Here is a 20,760-nt window from a genome sequence, read left to right on the forward strand (position 1 = left end):
GGCGGTCCGGTAAATAAATAGTGGGTGTACACCGTACCGGTAAAACGTGAGCCTATCAAAATTAATACAACATGCCTAAAGAACTGTAGGCTGTTCAAATCAAAGTGTATTTGTCACGGGCGCCGAATACAACAGGTGTAGACCTTACAGTGAAATGCTTACTTACAGGCTCTACTTACAGTAGAGTTTATGACTGTCTCTTTCCATTCATTAAATAGCGGGTGCACAGTGAACTGTTGGTGTTTGGATGCTGAAATTATTTTGTGAGTGAACGAATGATTGATTGTTTGACAATCAGATGAAAACATCATGACTGGTTGTGTTTATGCCACATTAGAAGGCAAAGTCCATAAGGCTAGGGAAAGCTATGTTTTCCCTAAAGTAAATGTAATTAAATTGCCAAAATKATATAGTGTAATTACCTTACTCCTGTCCAGTGGTGGAAAAAGTACTCAATTGTCATACTTGAGTAAAAGTAAAGATACCTTCATAGAAAATGACTCAAGTAAAAGTGAAAGTCACCCAGTAAAATACTACTTGAATAAAAGTCTAAAAATATTTGGTTTTAAATATACTTAAGTATCAAAAGTAAAAGGATAATATTTTCAAATTCCTTATATTAAGCAAACCAGATAGCACCATTTTCTTACTGCGCCAGTCTGGAGGCCCGTTATAAAATTGTTTTTTGAATGGCGCCACTTGTGTGCACTTCCGGTAATACCGCATACCCCAGTGTTGTACAGAAACGGTAGGACTRGGGCTGTCCCCAACAAGAACAAAATCTTGGTCGACCGGGAKTCGTCCTATTCTTTCGACCGATCGATTGGTCAAAATGCTTAAACTTGTTTTYCCCATATATAGACAGACACACCCTATGTGTTTGAATAAAATCAACTACATATGCACTGAGCTTGTTTTGATACTTTAAGCACRCTGTTTGATTTAAATAATTAAGACGCAAATGACTCAAGAAAGAGCCCGACGGTCACACACTGTGTTAACAAAAATGACAGAGAGTACCTGTGTGAGTGGCGCACGTTTTCTCGCTCTCCTCCCTACTGCAGCGAAAAGGCACCGCAGMACAGCAAGTGTTTATTGCGCTGTCCGCGTTGAAGCTGCAACATCATGTCAGYCGTTTAGTTTCTGATTGAGAAGTTCTGTTAACGAAGTCCCTCATTTCTTTACTTAAAACATCCCCTATTCCCTCAGCCCTKGCTCTCTTTACGTGAMACATGTAAGCATCGCAGGCTTGTAACCAATAGGCCTGACCWATTGCCTGTCATAATCACATCAATAAAYTGKTTATAACAAACTCCGAACACAAATAAGGTTGACAGSAAAATGGATGTGGAAGACGTGAAAAATAACCCTGAGTCTGTTCTAACGGGAAAAAATATATAAAGGATTTTATTACAGCAAACTAGGAACAGTTGCATGCGTTCGTGAATTGCGGTTTATTTATTGTTTAGGCTAATTATTCAATGCACCCTTTTGTTATTTAATTTAAAAACAAAAATGCTTGATTGCATTTCAAATCATGAATGTTTCGTATTCTGTGTGACGGCATGAACGAACGAATGAATGAATGATTGATACTGTAGCCTATATATTGAAATACAAGCCTAAGTAAGTTACGGTATTAAGACTAAACAGGACACCTTCTTAGGCCTACAGCTCAATGGTGGTTATACAAGCCTACTATACAAAGCCTACTAATGATGACAACATGACTTATTATAATGATGATGATAATAATAACAATAAGAAGGAGCTCAAGAAAAAGGGGGGTATAGGAACAAGAGCTGTGTTCATATTATGTGTGACAAACAGGTGCTGTTATATTGCAATATKATTTTTCTGCCTGTTTGGAATAGTGTAAACAACACTAAATAGGTTATAAGTAATAACAGTCTGTTCTAACAAAAAAAAATAGCATAGCAAATATTAAAAACAGTGAAATTGCTTTGCCCAACATTTTGCTGTTGCRTGAGGCTTGGTGCTCACGGAATCAGTAGGCTATTAAACAAACACTCAAGCAGGAAACAGAAGCAAGATCTTTCGTATTTCTGTAGATATATATGGATGATTTATAAGCCAGGCACATTTAACAGGTAGGCTATTGATTATATACCTAATTAAATTGGGGTTTCTTCCCYCCTCAATTTTCTTAGACAGGCTAAGGCAAGGGCTGTCTCTGCTGCTGCTGCTGCCGCGTTGTTCTCAATCCCAATATGCTGGTTAACTTTGCCATTGTGCACATGGCAACATAGGGAAAGGCGCCAATTCCACGGTGCACTGAAGATTATGTTTCAGAACCGAGGACAGCGACCGTATCCAACGYGGGAGAAATAATATTAGATGTATTAGTGTTGCACCATWATTTTTTTGAGTCAGACAAGAGACTTATCAGAGTTGGTGCAGTATGCTGACAATTTATTAGGTACACCCATCTAGTACCGGATCGGACCCCCCTTTGCCTTCAGAACAGCCTGAGTTCTTCGGGCCATTCTACGAAGTGTCGGAAACGTTCCACAGGGATGTTGGTCCATGCTGACGCGATGGCAGATTGGACGACGGGAAATYCATGCTGCCAACAGCCATCTCATCCCAATGACGCTTTATTGGGTTGAGGTCTGGGGACTCCGCAGGCCACTCAAGTAAACTGAAYTCGCTGTCGTGTTCCAGGCAATGTCTTTCCACTCTTCAATTGACCAGTGATCACGTGCCCGCTKGAGCCGCCTCTTYTTGYTTTTAGCTGATMGGAGTGGGACCCGGCGTGATCGTCTGCTGCAATAGCCCATCCGTGACAAGGATCGACGATTTGTGCATTCCGAGGTGCCGCTCTCCACACCACTGTTGTAYTGCGCCCTTATTTTCCTGTTTGTGGCCCGCCTGTTAGCTTGCACGATTCTCCTCAACGAGCTGTTTTCGCCCACAGGACTACCGCTGACTGGATGTTTTTTGTTTGTCACAGCATTCTCGGTAAATAGTAGACTGTYGTGCGTGAAAAGYCCAGGAGGGCGGCCGTTTGTGACAGACTGGATCCAGTGTGCCTGGCGCTGACTATCACACCACGCTCAAAGTCGCTWAGGTCACTCRTTTTGCCCATTCTAACRTTCAGTCGAACAGTAACTGGATGCCTGTCTGCCWGCTTTATATAGCAAGCCACGGCCACGTGACTCACTGTCTGTAGGGGTGATCCATTTTCGTGAACGGGGTGGTGTGCCTAATAAACTGGCCTATATTCGGCCAATAAAAAGCAAGTGCCATTTTTAAGATACCTTTTTTGAAACCGTAATATTTTATCGTGGAACCCAATCTTCAAAGGCAGTAACCTCAGCAGTGGCGCTTGCGTAGAAGCCTATGGCTGTGCAATGGCATAGCCTTGTTTTATTTATTTAATGAGCCCTTATCACAGTCAAGACTCACCCAAACCATGATGTAATAAAATGGAACATTTGCCGGTGCGAAGTGATGTGCATCTCGTGTCAGTTATTCACAGTGATAATTTGAAACGGGGCTTAATTTGGCGAGGTARAGAGAATATTTTTTTTTAAAGAGTTACAAACCAAAATCTGTCTTATTTTCGATGTACAGACAGACGTTCAGTTGAGTTTATTTGGAATTTTCAAAATGGATGAACAATTCCACATTGAACACTGCATTGCACGGAGATGAATTACTGCAGCAACGTCTGTTTGTAGATGAGGCCTATATTTAACGATTCTGATGAAAAATACKCTCTTTGACATTATCAAACTAATGTTTTTGTGTATTTACAGTGTGGAACCTGTCTATGTTTACGGGGGTTATAGCCTAGGTTAACCATTTGAAAATGTCACGAGCAGTTTGCAAAGTAGCCTAAGCAGAAAATAGACCGGACGCAATTATTCCAAAACTGCAGCTCGTTGTTGGAACACATTTTTTCCTTCTTCAATCAACCAGTCCATTTTGAATTTGTGGTAAAACTGTCGTGATTTGGCAAGGAATGTAGGTTTTGTATCCCATCAGTTAGATCCGTTTTTATAGGCATTTCTGTAAGCCTAACGGGAGCTTGTGTGTGCACTCGGCACCCATGTGTGGAGGAAGGAGTCGGAACGCATTTGAGTGAATGAGACACAAGGGGAAAGGGAATTTAGGGAGAAGAACTGTGTGATGCTTGGTTTGGTTTATTTTTTTTGTTGTGCCCCGCAAATGTACAACTGGAACACTAGAGTCAAAGCAAGTTAACATTGTCTTTTCGCTTGCCTGTTCGGGCAGCCGTGTAGCACATTCCACTTAATAGTTTTACAGTATAACTTAAAAAAATCTCTGGTTAAAGATCGAGCTTGACGTTACTCATTCTCATCCCTAATCTTGACTGTACCCAATTCAACGGCGTGTAGAAACAACAGACACAACATCCTTTACTTCAGTTGGGTAACTCCATTCTCCAGTCGTAAACAAGGAAGTTGGGCACCGGCTTAGTAACAGTGTTACCATTTAGCATCCTATCGTACACATGATGCACCGCTGTCATCACACAGATTTACGATTCCCTTTTTTGATGCAACCGAGCTTACTTAACGGTTAACCAGCCACAGATGTGAGGCAGTCATCTCATAGGCCTTTATAGCAGTCGGACACACAGCACATCCCCTGGCTTGGCTTAGTGCTGGGTAGTATTGACCAATGAACTTGCAATAGTATTATGCCATGTGCCTCAGGATGTGACTTCTGTTCTGAGACGGTCTCTTGTCATAGGTCTGTCTTGTCAGGGCGGCAGGTACCTAGCGGTTAAGAGTGTTGGGCCAGAACCGAAAGCCGACTAGGTGAAAAATCTGATGTGCCCCTGAGCCAGGCACTTAACCCTAAATTACTAAAATGTCAAATGATTTTCAGGAAGTATGAGCCTAAACTTATTTGACATGTTGGAATGTCGTTCTATGAGAGGAATTGTAGCGAGGAGGGCCCTTGGTGGGCAAGCACAAACACAATTAGGGCCTAGGCTATAGCCCTGCATCAAAACACTAATTTCCTCAGTGTTGACTTGTAGCCTAATCCTGATTTAAGCCTAATTGATGGTTTGAAAATGTGAATATTTAATACATTTCCATTTTAGCTTTCTTAGGGCTCGTTTTTCTTGTCATTTGTGCCAGGCAGTGGCTTGCTATGTAAGCCAACATCTGGACGATGCTCAAGGACAAGGTGGTCAGGCCTTTGAGAGTGAAGCATAGAGTCAGGGCTTTGCTTCATTTGACCTTGATTAATGTGTCATGGCCTATTCAGTTCCGTCTGTCCACCACGGGTAATCAATTAGGCATCTTTAGCCCACGGGTTCGGTGTGTGTGTGTGCGCGCACAATAGTGCACATGTGCAACTATTCTTAGGTGTAGAGATGTTGATATTACATTTACATTACATTTACATTTAAGTCATTTAGCAGACCTCTTATCCAGAGCGACTTACAAATTGGTGCATTCACCTTATGATATCCAGTGGAACAACCACTTTACAATAGTGCATCTAACTCTTTTAAGGGGGGGGGTTAGAAGGATTACTTTACCCTATCCTAGGTATTCCTTAAAGAGTGGGGGGTTTCAGGTGTCTCCGGATCTCTTGTCATAGGTCTGTCTTGTCAGGGCGGCAGGTAGCCTAGCGGTTAAGAGTGTTGGGCCAGTAACCGAAAGCCGACTAGTGAAAAATCTGATGGCCCCTGAGCCAGGCACTTAACCCTAAATTACTAAAATGTCAAATGTATTTCAGGAAGTATGAGCCTAAACATTGTAAGTCCAATAATGACAAGAGATATAGAGCCATAGGGTCCATATTTGTCAAGGACAAGGTGGTTACTGGCCCAACACTCTTAACCGCTAGGCTACCTGCCGCCCTGACRAGACAGACCTATGACAAGAGACCGTCTCAGAACAGAAGTCACATCCTGAGGCACATGGCATAATACTATTGCAAGTTCATTGGTCAATACAATATTGATGTCATGTTTATATCCATTCTTGTCTCGCTCTTTGTATTTGTATAGTAGGCGCTTGACTCATCCGATCACATTAATGCTATACTATCTGCAGAAGTTCAGCCAACAAAAGCAGTGATATTGAGTCTTTGCGTCGTGTTGGATTTGTGTTTGGCTTTGCCAAGCGTTGTCGGGCCCTGGTCTGCCCATTCACTCATCACATGACCACAGGTTTTATTTAGCGACACTAGGCAGGGCTCTTGTTTCTATCATCTCATTGAAATTAAATGCAAGTAGACCATTAGCAAAACATCTACATACTGTGTTGTGTTTACTGAATCTGACCCACATGATTTGGTCAATTTATATCCCCAAACGAAAGCCTATGTCTAAGAACTAGCATAGTAGGCAAATTGGGATGAAAAGTATCCCAAGTTCAGGCTAAAAGTTAGAACGTGTTCAACTATAGCCGAAAAGCCTGGGTGACCGTTTAAACTCCATTTAGAAACATAGGACAGTTTGATCCCCTGGCTTTGAACGAGTCATCCACTAGTCAGTCAATTATTATGTGTGTGTATGCAGGTGGGCAGATGCCCAAAACAGGACGTGTAAACCATGTGAATGGGGGTAAGGTGCGAAACCAGGGGCCTCCACCCAAAAAGTAGGGCTGTTTAAAAATGGCCCATGTTTATGAGATGACACAGAGAGAGATGGGTAAGAAGAGAGTAATTCCTTCCTGAAAATGTAGGACCTAGTGCTGGATGGGAGGTGGGAGGAGGAAGAGGGGAGGGCTACATGCGACAGCTGCACGTGTCAGTTCCCAGCCTGGTTGTACCAGCTTGTGTTACTGTCTGAGCCCACCGAAGAAGAACGAGCAAAGCGAAAAGGAAGAGGGGGAGAAGTGTTTGACTGCTGGCCACAGGGAGTGTGAGATATAAATGCAGAAAGGTATGAAAAACGCCTTATTTTCATTTTTGAAGTAGACAAATATGGACCCTATGGCTCTATATCTCTTGTCATTATTGGTTTCTCACAAAACTACAGATATAGAAAGCCTGTTGTGGATAATAATTGGCATAATGCTACGACCAATGTCAGTCATGAAGGTGGGTTCTAAGCCTTTTTTTGCATCTCGCCTGCCTCTAATAAAGTCACTACCAATGTTGGTCATGCAGCCAGGTCAGTGTACCACATCAAGGCATGCAGCCTGTGTCCCGCCTCAAGATGGGCCTCAGTCGCTTGCCCATCTGCCTCTAAAGCCATTGAATCCAAGTCGGTGTCAGTGAGGCTGATCYCACAGCACAGCCCCAGATCAGCCCTCAGGGTAAACGGGATTAATTAGCCGCAGGAGCAACACCGTTGCCCTGGGTCAGGGGTTAGAAGATTGATCCTGCTGCCCGGCTCACACGCAGGGAACTTAGACTGTCTGCCATGCAGTTCTGGTCCCGGATTCATAAAGCATCTCAGTAGGAGTGCTGATCTAGGATTMATTTAGCCATTCTAATGAATAGGACCTGGGCCCTAGTGATAGTTTCATATTGGGATATTATCTTTGATGTATCATTTAATTCAATAGTGCAACATGTTTGCGTTAGTTGGCTGTACCTGCACCAGAACGCAGTATTTTTCCTCAATAACTTTATCTCAATCTTTTTTTTAAAGGGAGCCAATTTTGTTTTCAGCACTTATTTCCATGACTACTCAAAGCTTGTTTTCTCATGGCTCTCTCTTGTCCCTCTGCGGCAGACATATGGTGAGCAAAATGTTTGGAACATCGAATCGCAATAAGAACACAGTATTGAATCGCAATACATATCGTATCAGCACCAACGTATCATGATAATATCGTATCTTTAGGTCCCTGGCAATTCCCAGCCCTAAAGGGTCCTGATCCTAGATCAGCACTCCTAATTTGAGACGCTCAAGAAGGCCCCTGAAGAACACAGTACAGTGGTCTATGGTTTCAACAGCCTCTGTTCTGTTGTTGTAAGGTTTCTTCTAAAAGTCACTCTAGCAATGTTTTCCCAAAACCAACTGACCTTTGCTATCTCTAAGAAGTCATCGGTCTGTTTATGTGACCTACTTGGAATWTTCCCTGGTTTAATTCTGGGAATTGAGGCATCTGCCCTCAGTATCCTGACATCTGTTACCAAATGAGACAATGACAAAATGTCTGTGTTCCATTGATCTATTAAAGATGTGCTATAGAACAGTAGCATAATCATAGGCTTATGTTATTGTGAATGCTGGCTTTGGATACAGTGCAATTAAAAACACAATCCTTAGATAGCTTTTCAGAATTCACAGATAAATTGGTCCACATGGAAAACTAAAGGCATAGAAACCGTAAAGGACTTGGTAATGGGAAATAAAGTTATTTACATGACAGAATTAAAAAGCAATTTTGGACTGACCAATGTTGATATTTTCAAATACATGCAACTTGAAAGTTTAATATCAAGAAATGTAGATTTGAAATCGTTTGGACATCAGCGCAATCTTGAGGGAATCCTTTCTGTGTCACGCCCTGATCTGTTTCACCTGTCTTTGTGATTGTCTCCACCCACCTCCAGGTGTCTCCTGTTTTCCCCATTAGTCCCCGGTGTATTTATCCCTGTGTTTCCTGTCTCTCTCTGCCAGTTTGTCTTGTTTTGCCAAGTCAACCAGCGTTTCTCCTAGCTCCTATTTTTCTCAGTCTGTTTTTTCCTAGCCCTCCTGGTTTTGACCCTTGCCTACCCCCTGGTACTATTTGGACTGACCTGGTTTATGAACTCTCGCCTGTCCCCGACCTGCCTTTTGCCTACCCCGTTTTGTATAATACATTATCGGAGCTCAACCATCTGCCTCCTGTGTCTGCATTTGGGTCTCGCCTTGTGCCCATATMATCTGAGTCAGAAGATGATATTCATATGATAGGTAAAACCTTGCAGAGAGCCTATCCAACTGACAATCTCTTTGAAAAATATATAAACTACTGGAACAAGACTTAAAATAACTGATATTGGCACAAGATGGAGGGAAAGTTGGAACATAACTAACAAAAATGCTTAATCCAGTATAAACTAATGTTTAGAATGTATTACTAGACAATTCACAAATTCTACAGCACAAAAGCATGCCATGTCGTTATAGTTAGAAAGTTGGCGGTCAGAAGTATGTACATTTGGGCCTACTTTTAATCTGTCTGTCTGCATATTTCAAGCCATGGTATATGAGGGAGCAGTGAGATACCCGATGGGTTGGACGATACTTTTCTTGTCAATCATCTTGGAAAGCGGGCATGGCAATGGGCACAGTCGGCACGGCTGAATTTTCAATGCCCCGCATCTTAACGGTGTAGAGAATTTTTTTCCCCCACCCATTTCCTGTAATTCTAATACTTTCTCCATGGAGCTGAGCTTTTTGCAGTTTTAAAGCAAATTTTCAGTAATTCTGCACATTTTGACTTGACAGAAAATGTTGCCGTTTTTAAAGCAAATTTCCTGCAATTCTATGCATTTGGCCTTGGCTAATGGTGTGCTATTTTGCTCAAACATAATAACAAAACCAATACTGCTAAATTCATTGTTTTTGTCATTTTCAATTCTCCCTGCTGTCTAGTTTTTATTTTGGTGATTTTTTAGTTCTCAAAGATTATATTATAAAAAATATGTATAGATCATCATTGTTTCTACATACTTTATCTGGTTTTAGTCRTTTAAGTTTACACAGTTTTTTTTAATACAGCGGCCTGAAAAAACGCTAATGATTTCAATGGCAGAAACATCCCTGAGGTTGACCTTGTTCGAAGTGCATTCTCTACCCTTCGCCACCACATCTCCATCTCTGGAACTAAAGTTAGTCTGACCTAGTTTATTGCAGAACTTGGCATCAACTGTGCAGAAAAACAAGCATTCTTTTTTTCGCAATACATATTTCAGCGCCTGAGGGAACAGCGCTGTTATGTTTTCTCCCCGAATCGCTATGACACCTATTTAACGCTATAGCAGTGTCGCTCCCCCTCGGTGAACAAAACCAATCACCCATATTGTCCCGCTGGCCAATAGAGAACAAAGTGGAGTTTTTCGAAGGTTTCCCCTTTAGAAAGAGACTAAATGACAGAAGTATAGGATGTATCCCGTGGTAAGCTTTGTGAGTCTTCTGCATTAGGGCTGACTTGACTGGGTCGGTTTGCAGATTAGCTCACCACTGTTGTCACAATGACTAGGAACAATGATATATACTTTTAGCCTAAGCTGTGATGATTCCAATTACTTCTAAAGCCCTGATAATGCTACTACCACCATGTCAGGAATTTGGGCTTCAAGCTCAATTAAACAATGGCTGACTGATTTGTGTGTGTATAGTAGTGGTGAGTCGTGACGGGCAGCGTTTTGAACAGCCCCATGCATGCCTGCCTGCCTGCCTGCTGCCGCTTATGGAGCTCTGCCTTCTGCCTGAGGCCTCTGGTTTGGTGTTGCCCTTTGGCATGTTAAGTTTCAAATGTGCAAATCATGGATGGCTGTAGCTGCCAGTGGAAATTTCCACTTCAGAATCAGATAGTGGACTTTGTTTCGGGTGCTGGGGGCTCGCCACAAGCCCTCTGTAAATTGGCGGGTGGTGTTGCGAAACACTGCAAACGGTCAGCTATTTTAATACAAAAAAAGAGAGAGAGGGGGGGGGGGTGTCTTACAAAAGCATGTGTTCTGAACCAAAACTATACAACTGGAGTTAGTTAAAAAAGCAGTTCTACAAAGAGGGATTTTGGCTCCTTGATTTCTCAAGGAATCCTCAACAAAGAGGGTTGAAAGCCTGATTCAGTGTGAACGTGTTACACTACTGTCTATGATAATTAGTGAACTACTGTAGTGACTTTTTGATTGCTGATGTTCCTTCATAATGTATCAACCTACCATGTTTTGTTGGTTAGGCCCAATTGTTTGGTGAATCTCTTCCTCCAATGAGTGTAATCAAACCACCATGAAGACCGTTTACAATAGGATATGAATACAAATGAAAACATTTTGTGAKCTTGTGTTTCCTAATCATGCAGTAGTGACAGTCAGTTTCCCTTCAATCCCGGATAATGCTGTTGCGACGGAGAATTATTCTTCAAAAAGGAATCTGTGGGTGGAGGTTCAAAGGTTAAGTTGGTCATGATCAGAACATGTGATTTGTCCTCTAGCAAGACTACTATTGATCAAACACTCTGTAAGAGATCTTCAGGAAAACCCCCAGCTCAATGTGTTTTGTCTGAATGTCAAGGGTGTGTGCTCGGCCCTCTCCTGTACTCCGTGTTCACCCACGACTGTGTGGCCATGCACGCCTCCAACTCAATCATCAAGTTTGCAGACGACACACCAGTAGTGGGCTTGATCAACAACAACAACGAGACAGCCTACCGGGAGGAGGTGAGGGCCCTTGGAGTGTGGTGTCACGAAAACAACCTCTCACCCAAAGTTTAAAAAAAGGAGATGATCGTGGACTTCAGGAAACAGCAGAGGGAGCACCCCCCTATCCACATTGAAGGAACAGCAGTGGAGAAGGTGGAACGTTTTAAGTTCCTGGGCGTACATATCACAGACAAACTGAAATGGTCCACCCACACAAACAGTGTGGAGAAGAAGGCGCAACAGCGCCTCCTCAACCTCAGGAGGCTGAAGAAATGTGGCTTGTCACCCAAAACCCTGACAAACTTTTTTTTATTTTTTTTATTTTTTTTTACATTCTGGTTATTGACCATGGGGGGTTGGAAAATGGATGCTGTGTCTAGATAAGCCACTGACTTACCCTGCTTTGGACCATTCCTGTTACTTAGTATTAGGCCCTGCCCAATGCAATGGAAAATTACTGGAAAGATGCAAAGAGGGTTCTTCTTTCACTTTCTGACTATCTACTTGGCTGGCTATCTGGTRGGAGGGACTTCCAGGCACCTCTAATTTTAGGTCCAGTGTAAGGCAATGTGCTCTGGTCTGGGGTTCCTTAGGCTCAGAGTGGATATGGTATTACGCCCCCATGCCGGCTTGTAATGTGATTTGAGAAAGCCACAGGTAATGCAAGGGAGAAAAGGAGGGTAATTTTGTTAGAGCCTTTCAAAGGGCATTTTGGGTTGTGGCGTATTCGGACAGATTGAGGTATGAAAGCAGTGATTTTTCAACACTTGTGTCAAATTGAKCCATTCCATTTATTGCTGGGGGGGGGGGGGCAACCAAGAATGCACACTAAAGATAGCTCTTTATGGCCGTATTAATTGAATACCTGCAATGTGGAGATAACCAACAGTTTAAATGGTACAGCTTGCCAGTAAACCACCACTACCCTCCAAAAATAAGGAAATGAACTTGCCCAATAATCCCCGGACTAGTCACTTGGCACCTAACATCCTACCATGTGGCCGGTTACTCTGGTGCAATCCAGGAACTAGTGGGCAGCGCCATGTGACCGACGCATGGAGGCAACGAGGGGAAAACTACTGAGTTCTCACCCTGAGGTCACCCAGTCCCAGCCAGAGTAATCAGATCCCTTATCCCYGGGCAGACTCTAGTCAACGGTTTCCCATACTAGTCCCCGTCCTGGGAACCTCAGGCGATCCACATATTGAATATATTCCAGTACGAACACACCTGATGCAGCTTGTCAACAAGCCATCATCATCAAGCCCTTAACTAGTTGGATCAGGTGTGCAAGCGGTGGAATAGATCAAATGTGGGAAACTGCCCAAGGACATGTTTGAGAAACACTACTTTAACTAGAGAAACAGCCTTCCCTCAGTGCTGGTGTTATTAACGATCTTGTTTCTCCGCACCCAATGCATGTCTGACTGGGACTTCACTGTTGAGTCTGTGACATAGGAAATAGGCACCCTCTTTTGCATGTGTATTTGTGTAGTCAAACTTTTGTTCAGGTCAAGGTTTTGAGATTGGTCACATCCTTCAGTGTTGTCTGACTAGACTAAATTGTAATCAATAAAGCAGACTAGTTTTATTGAAAGCCGGTTTGGCATTAACTAGGCTTTRGCTACTGTATGTTTTGGCATTAGCTAGGCTACGTGTTGTTTAAGTGTTTTGGCCCATCTATTTCCCCTTAAGAAGATTTGTGAACAGTCCTGTGGATTGGCTGCTGGGCAATGGCTGAGAGGCACTCCAGAGTGTGTGTGTGTGTCTGCAAACACAAGGCATGTCTTACTTCCTATACACTTCTGGATCACATACTGTGGTTTTATGGTGCTTAACCAAATACATTTAAATTGTTTGAGCATTCGTTTAGACTATTTTGTTGAAACAAATCGGTTCAGTAACCCCATACCTTATAATTGCCAAATGTCCAATTTCAGTATGAAACGTGGTCAAAGACTTCTCTCAAGCCACGTTGGAGGGMTTATTGAAATCAATGTAAGATGGGATCACACAGAGGGCAAAGAATTTATCTTCAAACCAGAACCGGTTTCACTTTCACTGTCCAGCAGGAATCTCCACTGCTGTAACCTTCTGAGGACACCCAGGACAAGCTGGAGAAGGGGAGTAGAAGGTCTAGAAGAGTAAATTACTGTAAGAAAAGCCCTGTGGAAGAACTTCGAGCTGTTTTGGGGCTTGTGGGAAGAGGGTGTTGGTTGTGTCATTTGATACCTCACTTGTTAAAAATTGCAGCACTCAAGGAATCTTTAAAAAAAACGTCTCTGCTTAACTACAACCTTTTGTATCGTCTACGTCAGATGGCCTATCGTCGAAATGTGGCTGCTGGTTTTCGTGGAAATGTCAGCATATTAGTTTAGTCTAAATAAATAATTCAAGATGGAATGAACACAGACACTGCAAGTCTTGAAGACTAAAAATATATATTTATTCTTTACAAATGTTAAGAGCCTTGCCAAAGAGAGAGAGCCCTCACCTTATCYAACCTCACAAAGAGCTTAGGCTCCATAGCTTCTCAAAGGTTAGCCTTTGAAACAAAGAGCCAACAACCAAAAGCCTTTTTCCCTTGTCTTTGTCTCACCTTAAATCACACTCTCTCAAAACGAGTTGGCTACCAGTTCTCCGCTTCCCACATGGCAGAGTGCGTCGTGTTCTCTCTCGGTCTGCTTCCCCAGTCTATTTTTACGGCTTTATCATCCTCTGTGAGCCTTGTATAAGTCTCCTCTGAGAGAGGCACGACCGACGTGTTGAAATGCGAACTAMCCCGCGGCTAACAAAGCAGTGTGGTTACAGTACTGTAAGGACGGACCCGTTTCTTCATAGAACGATGAGAGGGCAAAGCCTTTGTTGTTCCGCCCATTAAAATGCTTTTGGCTGAACTGGCCTTGGCATAGTTAGCGAGAATATACGGCCTATATTGAGCAGATATAGGCTAGTCTGTAAGCACGATCCCATTTCCCTCTCCTCCTCAAGCCTGTCTCCAGTCAACTATGAGCTGTGGGTTTGTTGTGTCCTGGCCTGGCTGAGAGGGCCTTCTAGTTTGAAGGGAGGATAGGCTAGACGGGAGGTATTTTTAGATGCTCTAATAGATTTTGGATTGGAACCAGTCAGAGGTGGATGGAGTGTTGAGTAAATCAGAAGAAGTAGGAGCTAGGGAATTTTCAGGTCCTTTTTGTAGTATATTTTAGGTACTTTTCTGTGATGAGATCTGATGACTTTTAGGTGCTTTCCTTTTGAAGGCAGTGGTGTGTCAGCGGTAGATTCTGTAATTTATACAGTCAATAGTCCTGTCTCTCTGACTGTCTGTCAGTTCAATTGGCTTTGTTCTGGCACTGTGTGAGGCAAGTGAAGTGTACTTTGGATTTTTCCCCTCTCAAAGTGGCCTGATTCAGTACAAACAAGGGAAATGTGAATAAAGGTCCACGTTGTGAGGTCCGTTGATCCCTGGAGTGAGTGTGCGTTTATTTGTAGGCATTTGTGTGTTCCAGCCCCACAGAGTAACTGGCTGTAGGCCGTAGTCTCCCTAGCTGTCAGTGCCCATTTGAGAGTAGATGTCTCTCTGTCTCTCTCTGTTTCTGTCTGTCTGTTTGCTCCTTCAGTGAATGACCGTCGCTGTCAGTGCTGAGAGGCACAGGCTCTGGACCGGTATCTCCACTTCCTGGGCTTCTTCGACCTCCTGCAAGGATGTGCTTAGAGACGGAGAGATCCCAGTGATGAAAGAAGAAAAAGTCTTTTTAGAGGGTAGTCAGTGTCAGAATTTAAAAGGGATGAATTAGGACTGCCAATAGTGTATTTAAGTATTTTCTTCTCATTTCTTTGCTCCATTCAATAGCAGAACAACATACAGCCCTGAGTGACACCTGAAACGTGCCTTTGTGGASGACGTCGGTTGTTTACCGCTGTGGGGTAGGGTTACCGGGACGACGGGGTGTACCCGGGACCRTCTAGCTAAGCGAATCCTGATACTGTCCATTAGCAGGGGGTCGATGGTCGACAGCCGCCTGCGACACAGAGGGGAGGAAGGGGTTCTGGGAGGGATTCTATAAATCACTCTGGACGAGATCCCCAAGAGAGACCTTTAAAATCCGCTCTTCCCTGCCCTGTTCCCCAACCCCCTCCTTACCCCGTCCCACCCTACTTCAACAGCAGCTAGGCTACTTAGCTGCTACGTTGACATTTACAGTGGCAAGAAAGAGTATGTGAACCCTTTAGAAATACCTGGATTTCTGCATAAATTGGCCATAAAATTTGATCCGATTATCATCTAGGTCACAACAACAAACAGTCGGCCTAAAAACGTATAATTGTTTGTGTTATTAATTTATGTCTTTATTGAACACACCGTGTAAACATTCACAGTGCAGGGTGGTGGGAAAAGTATGAACCCTTGGATTTAATAACTGGTTGACCCTCCTTTGGCMGCAATAACCTCAACCGMACGTTTTCTGTAGTTGCTGATCAGATCTGCAAAACAGTCAGAAGGAATTTTGGACCATTCCTCTTTACAAAACTGTTTCAGTTCAGCAATATTCTTGAGATGTCTGGTGTGAACTGCTCTCTTGAAGTCATGCCACAGCAWCTCAATCRGGTTGAGGTCAGGACTCTGACTGGGCCACTATTTTCTTCTGTTGAAGCCATTCTGTTGTTGATTTACTTCTGTGTTTTGGGTCGTTGTGCTGTTGCATCACCCAACTTCTGTTGAGCTTCAGTTGGCGGACAGATAGCCTAACAGTCTCCTGAAAAATGTCTTGATAAACTTGGGAATTAATGTTTCCGTCGATGACAGCAAGCTGTCCAAGCCCTGAGGTAGCAAAGCAGCCCCAAACCATGATGCTCCCTCCACCATACTTTACAATTGGAATGAGGTTCTGATGTTGGTGTGCTGTGCCTTTTTTTCTCCACACCTAGTGTTGTGTGTTCCTTCACAACAATTCCATACAACATCTGTCCACATAATATTTTGCCAGTAGCGCTGTGGAACATCCAGGTGCACTTTTGCAAACTTTAGACGTGCAGCAATGTTTTATTTGGACAGCAGTGACTTCCATGGTGTCCTCCCATGAACACCATTCTTGTTTAGTGTTTTACGTATGTAGACTCGTCAACAGAGATGTTAGCATGTTCCTCAGATTTCTTTAGCTGACACTCCAGGATTCTTCTTAACCTCATTGAGCATTCTGCTCTTGCATCTTCATCTTTGCAGGACGGCCACTCCTAGGGAGAGTAGCAACAGTGCTGAATTTTCTCCATTTATAGACAATACTGTGGACTGATGAACATCAAAGCTTTTAGAGATACTTTTGTAACCATTTCCAGCTTTATACAAGTCAACAATTCTTAATCTTAGGTCTTCTGAGATCTGTTTTGTTCGAGGCATGGTTCACATCAGGCAATGCTTCTTGTGAATAGCAAATGTTTTTTAATTTTTTTTTATAGGGCAAGGCAGCTCTAAACAACATCGCCAAATCTCTTCTCATTGATTGGACTCCAGGTTAGCTGACTCCTGATTCCAATTAGCTTTTGGAGAAGTCGTTAGTCTAGGGGTTCACATACTTTCCCCAACCTACACTGTGAATGTTTAAATTATGTATTCAATATAGACAAGAAAAATACAATCATTTGTGTTATTAGTTTACGCACACTGTTTGTCTATTGTCAATTTATGCAKAAATCCAGTTAATTCCAAAGGGTTCACATACTTTTTCTTGCCACTGTAGGCCAAGACCTGCACCCCCAGATCTTACATCAATTGAATCAAAGCCGTGTCCTGTATGTCCTCTGTGTGTCACCACACATGTGGTGAAAACGTAGCTATTTAATCAACTTTACATCAATCAGAAATCATGCCTAACTGTAATAGGCTAGATTTTGGGGAATGTAGTGGTAAGAAGTCCACCATTTTGAGATGATAGGCGGGGGCCGAGGACAGTTTGTCAGGGACTGAAATGGTCTATTGTATTCAAGTCCTCTTGTAGCTAGCCTGTTAGTCAGTGTAAAAAAAACCCAGATAGGCTAAGCTTTAATGACCGCAAATCGCCTAATGGTCAATCCATAAAACTCTGGGRAAAAATCWMAGTATACTACCAGGAGCACCAGTCGTAAAAACAAACTRCTCCTCCACACACACCTTCTAGTCTACCTCAGTCATGATAAGTTATAACAGTGCCTTCATAAAGAAATTAGTGATCATATCTGAGTGCTGCTTGGCTGCCATGGCATTGGCACCCACCCAACAACGTTTACACGGTGGGTGTTGCAAAACGACGCGTGGCTCTGCCAGTCCGGACAGAAATAGCCTTTGTCTCAGCAAGCTTGCTCTGGTGTGTGTGTGTGTGTGTGTGTGTGTGTATGTATGTGTTTCTCAACATTGTTCGGAGGGAGAGAGTTCCACTGCCGGATCCAGCTAGAGCCACGGCAGAACTAGTCTTAGGGTGAGCCAAGCCCAGTCCAAACAAGACGATAGTGGAGCTAATTGTTATCCATCTGGGCTAAATAAATAAACTCAGCAAAAAAAGAAACATCCCTTTTTCAGGACCCTGTCTTTCAAAGATAATTTGAAAAAATCCAAATAACTTCACAGATCTTCATTTTAAAGGGTTTAAACACTGTTTCCCATGCTTGTTCAATGAACCATAAATAATGAATGAACATGCACCTGTGGAACGGTCGTTAACCTCTCTGGGGTAGGTGGGACGCAGTCGTCCCACCTGGCCAATAGCCAGGGAAAATACAGAGCGCCATATTCAAATAAAATGATATAAAAATCAAACTTTCATTAAATCACACATGTAAGATACAAAATTAWAGCTACACTCGTTGTGAATCCAGCCAACATGTCAGATTTCAAAAAGGCTTTTCGGCGAAAGCATAAGATGCTATTATCTGATGATAGCACAACAGTAAACAAAGAGTAGCATATTTCAACACTGCAGGCACGACACAAAACGCAGAAATAAAAATATAATTCATGCCTTTGACGAAATTCTTTTGTTGGCACTCCAATATGTCCCATAAACATCACAAATGGTCCTTTTGTTCGATTAATCTCCGTCGATTATATCCAAAATGTCAATTTATTTGGCGCGTTTCATCCAGAAAAACACAGCTCCAACGCGCAAGTCACTAAAATATATAAAAGTTACATGTAAACTTTACCAAAACATTTCAACTACTTTTGTAATACAACGTTAGGTATTTAAATGTTAATAATCGATCAATTTGAAGAGGGATGATCTGTGTTCAATACAAAAAGAAAACAAACTGACGCAACTTTTTTGGTAATTGTCCTCAAACAATTTACTTCAAGTGACCCTCATTTACGATGGCCGTACTTCTTCATACACAAAGGAATAACCTCAACAATTTCCAAAGACTGGTGACATCCAGTGGAAGCGGTAGGAATTGCAAACAAGTCCTTAGAAATCTGGTGTCCCAATGAAAACTCATTGAAAAGATGACCTCAAAAAATAAAATCTCGAATGGTTTGTCCTCTGGGTTTTGCCTGCTACATAAGTTCTGTTTTGCTCACAGACATGATTCAAACAGTTTTAGAAACTTCAGAGTGTTTTCTATCCAAATCTACTAATAATATGCATATCTTATATTCTGGGGATGAGTAGAAGGAAGTTGAAATTGGGCACGCTATTTATCCAAAAGTGAAAATGATGCCCCCTACCCYGAAGAAGTTAAGACACTAACAGCTTACAGAYGGTAGGCAATTAAGGTCACAGTTATAGAAACTTAGGACACKAAAGAAGCCTTTMTACTGACTCTGAAAAACACCAAAAGAAAGATGCCCAGGGTCCCTGCTCATCTGCGTGAACGTGCCTTAGGCATGCTGCAAGGGGGCATGAGGACTCCAGATGTGGCCAGGGCAATAAATTGCAATGTCCGTACTGTGAGACGCCTAAGACAGCGCTACAGGGAGACGGGACRGACAGCTGATCGTCCTCGCAGTGGCAGACCACGTGTATCAACACCTGCACAGGATCGGTACATCTGAACATCACACCTGCGAGACAGGTACGGGATGGCAATAACAACTGCCCGAGTTACACCAGTAACGCACAATCCCTCCATCAGTGCTCAGACTCTCTGCAATAGGCTGAGAGAGGCTGGACTGAGGGCTTGTAGGGCTGTTGTAAGGCAGGTCCTCACCAGACATCACTGGCACCAACCCACCGTCGCTGGACCAGACAGAACTGTCGAAAGTGCTCTTCACTGACGAGTCCAGGTTTTGTCTCACCGGGGGTGATGGTCGGATTCGCGTTTATCATCGAAGGAATGAGCGTTACACTGAGGCCTGTACTCTGGAGTGGGATCGAGTTGGAGGTAGAGGGTGGCATGGGGAGGTGTGTCACAGCATCAATGGACTGAGCTTGTTGTCATTGCAGGCGATCTCAACGCTGTGCATTACAGGGAAGACATCCTCCTCCCTCATGTAGTACCCTTCCCGCAGGCTCATCCTGACATGGCCCTCCAGCATGACAATGCCACCAGCCGAGCAGTTGYCGTACCAGGCAGTGATGCAACCAGTCAGGATGCTCTCGATGTTGCAGCTGTAGAACCTTTTGAGGATTTGAGGACCCATGCCAAATCATTTTAGTTTCCTGAGGGGGAATAGGCTTTGTCGTACCCTCTTCATGACTGTCTTGGTGTGTTTGGACCATTCTAGTTTGTTGGTGATGTGGACCCCAAGGAACTTGAAGCTCTCAACCTGCTCCACTACAGCCCTGTCAATGAGAATGGAGGCGTGCTCGGTCTTCCTTTTCCTGTAGTCCACAATCATCTTCTTTGTCTTTATTATGTTGAGGGATAGGTTGTTATTCTGGCACCACCCGGCCAGGTCTCTGACCTCCCTATAGGCTGTCGGTAATCAGGCCTAACACTGTTGTGTCGTCTTCAAACCTAATGATGGTGTTGGGAGTCGTGCCTGGCCACACAGTCGTGGGTGAACAAGGAGTACACGAGGGGACTGAGAACACACCCCTGAGGGACTCCAGTGTTGAGGATCAGCGTGGCGGAAGTGTTGCTACCTACCCTCACCACCTGGGAGCGGCCCTTCAGGAAGTCAAGGATCCAGTTGCAGAGAGAGGTGTTTGGTCCCAGGATCCTTAGCTTAGTGATGAGCTTTGAGGTCACTGTGGTGTTGAACGCTGAGCTGTAGTCAATGAATAGCATTCTCACGTAGGTGTTCCTTTTGTCCAGGTGGGAAAGGGCAGTGTGGAGTGCAATATAGATTGCATCATCTGTGGATCTGTTTGGGCGTTAGGCAAATTGGAGTGGGTCTAAGGTTTCTGGGATAATGGTGTTAATGTGAGCCATTACCAGCCTTTCAAAGCACTTCATGGCTACGGACGTGAGTGCTATGGGTCTTTAGTCATTTAGGCAGGTTACCTTAGTGTTCTTGGGCACAGGGAC

Source organism: Salvelinus sp. IW2-2015, linkage group LG1, assembly GCF_002910315.2.
Source record: "Salvelinus sp. IW2-2015 linkage group LG1, ASM291031v2, whole genome shotgun sequence".
Lineage (NCBI taxonomy): Eukaryota > Metazoa > Chordata > Actinopteri > Salmoniformes > Salmonidae > Salvelinus > Salvelinus sp. IW2-2015.